The following is an 8,781-nucleotide window of genomic DNA, read 5'->3' as shown; positions in this document are numbered from 1 at the left end:
ACTGCCTGGACCGCTGGCCTTCTTCATCCACTCCGTGGCTCCTTGGTGCATTGGGAGGTCAGTTTCCTGAATCTCGTCCCTAGGCTCTGCAGCCTTCTGAGGCTGGAGTGGAACCCTCTTGTGGTCATCCACAAGGGCACATCTGGAGGGAGGAAAACCTCCCGCTGGATTCCTTAAAGGACTTTCTGCGGGACACTGTCAGAAACACTTAGTGCTTAGCACAGTGCTCAGCACGAAGTAGGCGCTTCATGAATGTTTATTGACTGACTCACTGCCCTTGAGGGAGAAGAAGCAGCAGGCTTCTCTGCCTTGTTCCCTGTCGATCCTCAGGGAATCACTGGCCTCTGGGGTTGCATCTGCCAAGGAATCTTACATAATGCCAGAATGTGCGTGGCAGATAGTGACTTGGAGGAGGGTCGTGTCAGTGGCCAAGTGTTCGCCTTTTCTGCGCTGCTCAGTCCATCATAGAGCTGAAGCTGTGCTCTGCCATAGAAAACCTGCAAAAATGTGCCTGTTCTCTTATCATGTCATGGGTAGTAAAGAGTTTGTGGAGTTGAGAAAGCAGGGACTTGGGCATCCTGCAGCTAGAGGGTGCCGCATTGCCCAGGGCACTGGGCCTCCAGTGGGGAACGTCCTGAGTTCAAATTTGTTCTCAGACACTTACTAGCTATGTGACCTTGGGAAAGTCACTTAACCTCTGTGGGCCTCAGTTTCATCTGCTGTAAAATGGGGATAATAATAGCACCTACTTCCCAGGATTGTTGTAAGTATCAAATGAGATAATAATAGTAAAAAGTGCTTAGCACAATGTCTGGCACGGAGAAGGTGCCTAATAAATGCTTGTTCCTGGATAATATGGAAATAAGTTTTGCATGACTTCACACATTAAAATTAATATCCTATTGCTTGCCTTTTCAAGGGGTGAGGAAGAGGCAGGAAAGAGAGAGAATTTGGAACTCAAAATTTTTAAAAATGAGTGTTCAAATTTACATGTAACTGGGAAATAGTTAATAAAATTAAAATATATTAAAAATTAAAAAAAAAGCATGTTCCCTTTCCTTTCCCCTAATCTTGCCCATTTAGTTGTTCAGTTTCTTCCCCTCTTTCAGATGTTGAAACTTCTTTCCTCAATGCTTTTAAAAACCTGTTGTAAAATCGATCATTTTAATTATATAAAATTTAAAAGTTTTTGCACAAACAAAACCAAGGCAACCAAAATGAAAAGAAAAGCCACAAACTTGGAAAAAGGTTTTGCCACAAGTATCTTTGATAAAGGCCTCATTTCTCAAATACAGAGACAGCTGAGTCAAATTCATGAAAATGCAAGTCATTCCCCAATTGATAAATGGTCAAAGGATAGGAACAGGCAGCTTTCAGGCAAAAAAATAAAAACTGTCTATAGTCATGTTAAAAAAATGTTTTAAATCAGTATTAGTTAGAGAAATGCACATTAAAACAACTCTGTGGGGGCAGTTAGGTGGCACAGTGGATAAGAGCCCTGGCCTTGGAGCCAGGAGGACCTGAGTTCAAATCCGACCTCAGACACATGACACTTACTAGTTGTATGACCCTAGGCAAGTCACTTAACCCCGATTGCCTCACCAAAAACAAAAACAGCTCTGAGATACGATCTCATATGTATCAGATTGGCTAATGTGATATTAAAAAAATGGTTAAATATTGGAGGGGATGTGGGAAAACTGGGACACTAATGCACCTTTGGTGGAGTTGTGAAGTGATCCAACCATCTGGAGAGCAATTTGGAACTATGCCCAAAGGGCTGTAAAACTGTGCATACCTTTTGATCTAACCTGCTAGGTCTATATCCCAAAGACATAAAAAAAAAAGGGAAAAGGACCTGTTTGTACAAAAATATGTATTGCAGCTCTTTTTGTGGTGGTTAAGAATTGGAAATCCAAGGGATGTCCATCAATTGGGGAACGGCTGAACAAGCTGTGGAATAGAATTGTGCTGTAAGAAATGACGAGCAGGACGATTTCAGAAAAACCTGGAAAACCATGAACTGACACAAGTAAAGTGAGCAGAACCAGGAGAATGTACATAGTAACAGCAATAGTATACTATGAAGAACTGGGAATGATTTGGCTATTCTGAGCCATGCACTGACCTAAGACAGTCCCAAAGGACTCAGGATGAAACATGCTGTCCACCTCCATTGAAAGAATGGATACCGTCTGAATGTTGGTTGTCCCCCCTTCTCAGAGAAGACCAGGACACCAGGGAGGTGGTCCCATGACTTGCAAGTGAATTGGATTTAAGGGAGGGAGGCTGTGCAGAATCACTAGACCCACTTTCTCCTCTGGAGCCGTTTGGGGCCAGTGGCCAGATAGAGATCAGGATGACTGGAGCTGGCCCCAGGTACAGTGGGAGACCTTGGCCTTTTTAAGTTAGGGTCTTTCCAAGTTTTCATGTTGACTGAGGCAATGCCCATTCAGTGATTAAGGCTGGGTAAGAAAGGAGGCAAACGATAGTCTCTTTTATCTAGTTAAATATATGTATATCTATTTATATATAATATATATAAATATATGTATATATGTTTATATACATATATAAGCATCCTCTTTTTCACTCTTTTTTTAAAATTCGAGTCTTCTTGTACAAAATGACTGATAAAATGACTAAAATGTTTTACCTGATTGCACATGTATAACCTGTATCTGATAGCTTACTGTTTCAGGAAGGGGATGGGGATGGAGGGAAGGAAGGATAGAATTTGGAATTCAAAACTTTAAAAAAAAATGTTTAAAAATTACTTAAACATGTAATTAGGTGAAAAATAAAATATACAAAAATGACCTTGATTTTAAAAAAAAGAAACTGTGTTAACAAGGGCTACTTCTATGCAACCTTCCTCTTCCCGGGTTTATTTCCTTCAATGCCATTTCTCATGTGGCACAGCGACTGAGCTACTCCATTCAACTATCACTTGAGGGGTTTTTTTTTGTTTTTAATTTTGTTTTCAGTTCCAAATTCTCTTCCTTCCTCCTGCTCCTCCGCCACACATTGAAGAGGAAAGAAATATGATACCCATTATACATATAAAATCATGCAAATCGTATTTCCCCCTTAGCCATTCAACAGTCACTAGTTAAGTACTTACTATGTACAAGGCTATTCTAGGCACTAGAGATGGTGTAAGAAGCAAGGTGGTGATGCACTGGCTCATGGCCTTATAGGGGCCATCTCTGGAAGCTTGCAGAAAGATTTCTGGTTTCTAGGGGACCGCATAGGAACTCATATGAAGAGCCCTGAAGTACATTCTGCTTTGCCAAGACAGAGTCCCCTTCTTGGCCAACAAGGGAGGAGCTGATGACTTTGTGGGTATTTAAAAGGGAGTGACCCCATCCTAGGGGTTGCTGTTGTCATCCTCATCATTGTTTCCCTGAGTGAAGCTACCTGACCAGCCATGGGGCACAGGCAAGGCACCTGGGACATTGTTCGTGGGGGGCCATAGAGGTACAGGCATCTGAGTCTTTAATGTGTCGTCACCTACCACCAGGCACAGGCAATCACAACCGGCTAACTGTGGAATGGGAGATGATCTTCAGCGGTCCAGGGTGGGCCGGTGGTTACCAACCACTCCGGCCCTTGGGCAGGTTTATCTTTGGCCCCCTTCTCCTCCTTCTCTGGGCACTCACTTGCTTTTGGATACACATCTCTAACTTAGTAGGTGCCCACTGCCCTCATGTTATCTAGACACCCTCCCCTAGTTCTACCTGGGTCTGCCTTCCCCAGAAAAATCCCCCCGACCCCCAATCAAAATATCCATTCTTTCAGTTCACAAGATTTCCCATGAATCATAGGAAAATAACCTTGTAAGTCACAGAACATTATCACCTGTAATTTGATTTAGCATGATTCTGCTTCCCAGGACAAGAATGGAAGAAAACAAAACTAATCCTAGAGGATTGCTACTTTGGAGGAATAGGCTTAGGGGCAGCAGGGGTGAGGTACTGGGGAGAAAACAGGGAGACCGGAATAAGGTCAACTGCCCCTGAAAGAAGAATTGGGCAAGTCCTCTTTGCTTACTACATAATTAATCTCAGGGTTCCTTTGCTCCACCCTGCCCTCCAGAAATTACCATTATCACACATATCCCTTTCAGAGGGGGAGAGGGATCATGGCGGAGGGGCTTTCACAGCTCAATGCAATTATGAACTATGCTATGCAGGGTTACCCAAGACAGGCAGGGCATAGTGGAGAGTTTTGACAAAAGGTGATCCGCTGGAGAAGGAAATGGCAAACCACTCCATGTCTTTGCCAAGAAAACCTCATGGACGGTACTAAAATGATCAAAGACATAACACCATAAGATGAGTCTCTCAGGTTGGAAAGTGTCCAATATGCTCCTGGGGAAGAGTGAAGGACAATTACAATTAGCTCTAGTACTAATGAATGCTAAAGCAGGAAATCAAAAGATAATTGGAGTAGCTCTCAAGCTTGGCCCTGGAGTACCAAATGAAGCAGGGCAGAGACTAGTTGAGTTTTGTCGGGACAACTTGCTGCTCATGGCAAACACTCTTTTTCAACAATCCAAAAGGCCACTTTACACATGGACATCACCAGATGGTCAATGTAGAAATCAGATTGATTATATGCTTTGCAGGCAAAGGTGGAGAAACTCTACACAGTCATTAAAATAAGCCTTAGAGCTGACTATGGCTCAGATCATGAGCTGTTTATTGCAAAATTCAGGTTTAAATTGAAGAAAGTTGGAAAACCATCAGACCATATAGGTATGACCTAGAATTAGGTCCTTTGTGAATATGAAGTGGAGGTGATGAACAGATTTAAGGGGTTAGATCTGGTAGATAGAGTGCCTGAAGAACTACAGACAAAGGGTCACAATATTGTACTGTAGGCAGCAACCAAAAAAACATCCTGAGGAAAAAGAAGAGCAAGAAAGCAAAATGGTGGTCTGATGAAGCCTTACAAATTGCTGAGGAAAGAAGGAAAGAGAAAGGGAAAGGAGAAAAAGAAAGGTAAGGGAAGTTAGGATAGAGCTCTGGCCTTGGAGTCGGGAGGACCTGAGTTCAAATCTGGCCTCAGACGTTTGACACTTACTAGCTGCGTGACCCTGGGCAAGTCACTTAACTCCCATTGCCTAGCCAAAAAGAAAAAAAAAAAGAAAAGGTATACCGAACTGAATGCAGAATTCCAGAGAACAGCAAGGAGAGATAAGAAGGTTTTCTCAGATGAGCAATGCAAAGAAATAGAAGAAAACAACAGAATGGGGAAAACAAGAGATCTCTTCAAGAAATTTAGATATCAAGGGAAATTTTAATGCAAAAATGAGTATGATAAAAGAAAAAATGGCAGGGATTTGACAGAAGCAGAAGAGATGGCAAGAATAACACAAAAGAACAATATGAAAAAGATGTTACCATCACCAGTAACTACAATTGTGTGGTTACTGATCTAGAGCCAGACATCCTGGAGAATGAAGCCAAGTGGGTCCTAGGAAGCGTTGCTAAAAAGAAGACTAGTGAAGAATGGTAGAATTCCAGCTGAGCTATTTAAAACCCTCAAAGATGATGCCGTTAAAGTGCTGTACTCAATATGCCAGCATATTTGGAAAATTCAGCAGTGGCCACTGGATTGGAAAAGATCAGTTTACATCCTAATCCTAAAGAAGGACAATGCCGAGGAATGCTTAAAGTACCAATCAGTTGGGATCATTTCATATACCAACAAGGTTATGCTTAAGATTCAGCAATATGTGAATCAAGAATTGCCAGAAGAGCAGGCTGGTTTTTGAAGAGGCAAAGGAACTGGAGACCAAATTGCCAACATTGGCAGGATTATGGAGAAAGCAAGAGAGTTCCTGAAAATATCTACTTCTTCTTCATTGACTGCGCTAAAGCCTTTGACTGTGTGGATCACAACAGAATGTGGCAAGTCCTCCAAGAGGTGGGAGTCCCCAATCATCTTACTTACCTCCTAAGGAACCTGCATATGGGCCAAGAAGCAACAGTTAGAACTGAACATGGAACGACTGATTGGTTTAAGATTGAAAAGGCGTACGACAAGGCTGGATATTATCACTTTATTTATTTAACCTGTAGGCAGAGTACATCATGTGAAATGCCAGGCTGGAAGAATCAAAAGCCAGAATTCAGGTTGCCAGGAGAAATATCAACAATCTCAGATATGCAGACAATACCTCTCTAATGGCAGAAAGCGGAGAGGAATTAAGAAGCCTTGTGTTGAAGGTCAAAGGGGAGAGTGTAAAAGCTGGCTTGAAGCTTAACAGCAAAAAACTCAGTTCTTGCAACTGGCCCCATCACTTCCTGGCAAAGAGAGGGAGAAGGAATGAATGCAGTGTCAGACTTTGTATTCTTGGGCTCAAAGATCGCGGCAGGCAGAGCCTGCTACCGTGAAATTAAAAGATGCTTGCTCCCTGGAAGGAAAGCTGTGGCAAACTTGGACAGCAGACTAAGAAGCCGAGATGTCATTTTTGCTGACAAAGATCCATAGAGTCAAAGCTATGGTTTTTCCAGTAGCAGCGTATGGCTGTGAGAGCTGGATTGTAAGGAAAGCTAGGGGCTACAGAATCGATGTGGTGCTGGAGAAGACTTTTGAGAATCCCTTGGACAGCAGGGAGATCGAATCAGTCAATACTTAAAAGAAATGAGTGCAGACTAGTCACTGGAAGAACCAAATACTGAAGTGAAGCTTAAATACTCTGGCCACATAATGAGACGACGGGACTCATTAGAAAAGACCTTAATGTTGGGAAAGACTGACGGCAAAAGGAAAAGGGGATGACAGAGGATGAGATGGATGGATGGTGTCATGGAAACAATGAACGTGAAGAGCACCTGGTTTATTCCCACTTTATTTTTGAAGACTATAAAATTCCTTTACTGCTTTCAAGGATTAAATGAGATTTTTAAAAATTAAATTAAACAAGGTATTTACATTTCAAATATAAAACATATTCAAAATCATTCTTGGTCAATTTCTGAAAACCGACTATCGGGTTCGTGGTTTTTCACTGTGACTATTACATGTGTGTCCCCAATACCACATTCCAGTAAGCACACTCGTTGTCTCTGTCTGACTTGCTCTGAAATGTGATGTTGTAGTCCTTTGCCAAAAAGAAAATGGAATCTGTCCGGGGAGTTTATCCTCACTTTGTTCTGTTTAAGCCAACACTGTTTCTAGATTCCCCTCCCAAAGGAGAACTTGAATGTTAGCAATTCTTGTAGAATTTCAGATCCTTCAACTTCGTGTCAGGTGCTCCTTCCTTAATTCTTCCCTCTATCATACTTGCAGAAAGCTGTGTTTTAGAAGGCCAGCATTAGCGGAGTAACCTTATTTTGCCCATTCAACCAGGAAAATCCCAGTTCCCAGGCCAGCATCAAGCTCAGAAGCACCCAGGAGGATCTCATGGTTATGCACCCACCGGATGCATCCGTTCATACTTTCTTCTCCTGCCTCCCAATGCTCTCTGGTGCCTACAGCCAAAGGGACAGCATTGCCACTTTCCTCTTGTGACTCCTCCTTAATCTAGACTACCTTCCTTGGAATGCCACCCTCCTCTCCTTCCATGGCCCTGCTCGGGTTCTTGAGAGGGAATTAAGGGTGGGGTGTGGGGGCCACTGCCACGTTCCTAGCCGAACCCACGGCCAGCTACACTGTTCTCCCAGAGACAGCCACAGCCGATGAAGAACTTCAAATGCTCCCTTTCCCCCGTGTTCCCTCTACACCTGCTCTTACTCCTAACGTGTCTTCTGTTTCCCAAGTCTGCTTATAGCTTTGATTTCACTTCTGTCTTTGGAAGCATGTTAGGTGATGTCTCTCTCTATGTTCATTGCAGGCTGCGGGGGGGCAAGATGAGGCATGCCAGGGACTAGCTGGAAATACTTACAATTTAAGCAAATAGTAGGGTTTCTCCTGCCTGGAAGCTCCAGAGTTCTACGCCTGATAGGATCTTGCTGCATCGTAATGGTTTTTATTGAGGAGGAGGAGAGGAGAGGAGAAGACACATTTAGGAGAGGAGAGAAGAGGAGAAGAGAGGAGAGGAGGATGAGGGAAGGGGAGGGCAGGGGGGAGGGGGGAAAGGAGAAGAGGAGAAGGAGGGGAGAGGAGAGGAGGGGAAGGGACTGTTAAGTGGAGGGGAATCAATTTGCCTCTAGGCTAAAGTAGCTGTTGTTTTAACTAGAGTCTGGGATCTTAGCCCTTGTCTCCCTCAAACCTCAGATGAGAGCTAACAGGGTAGAGGATGGGTCCAAAAGGAAAGCCACGTCTCTGGGCACCAAGTAGGAGGAGAAATCAGCTCCTCCTCTTTCCTGTGGGGAGGAGGGAGTAAAAGAGAGCCCAGCCAAACTTTGCTCCACAGTGACCCCTGCTGTTTACATTTATTTCCAGGAATCGGATGCAATGGAGATGCCAAAACTCATCTCTTTAGACTAATATTCTCCTGGGTCGTTTTCTATGGCTACAAAGCTTAAGACAAATTTAAAGTACGAGTGGCTCAAAGGTCAACGGAAAGGTGCAGGCTGTGTGAGGCTGGGGCATGCTGTGAAAGCGACATCACAAGGCAGAGAGGAAACAAAAGTATCCCTTCTTGGAGACGGTGCAGATAATGCACACAGAGAGCCTAGGAGTTAAGTAAAAATTCATTGAAATAACCTCAGCAAAGTGGTAGGATATAAAATAAGTCCGTATAAATCATCCGCGTTCCTGAATACAACCCACAAAAGTCATCAGGAAGAGCTAGGGGGAAAATCCACTGAAAACTGCTACAGAAAC

The sequence above is a fragment of the Phascolarctos cinereus genome, unplaced genomic scaffold, assembly GCF_003287225.1.
Source record: "Phascolarctos cinereus isolate Bilbo 61053 unplaced genomic scaffold, phaCin_HiC Scaffold_9;HRSCAF=440, whole genome shotgun sequence".
NCBI classification, from domain to species: domain Eukaryota; kingdom Metazoa; phylum Chordata; class Mammalia; order Diprotodontia; family Phascolarctidae; genus Phascolarctos; species Phascolarctos cinereus.
Note: the sequence above shows the minus strand (reverse complement) of the source record.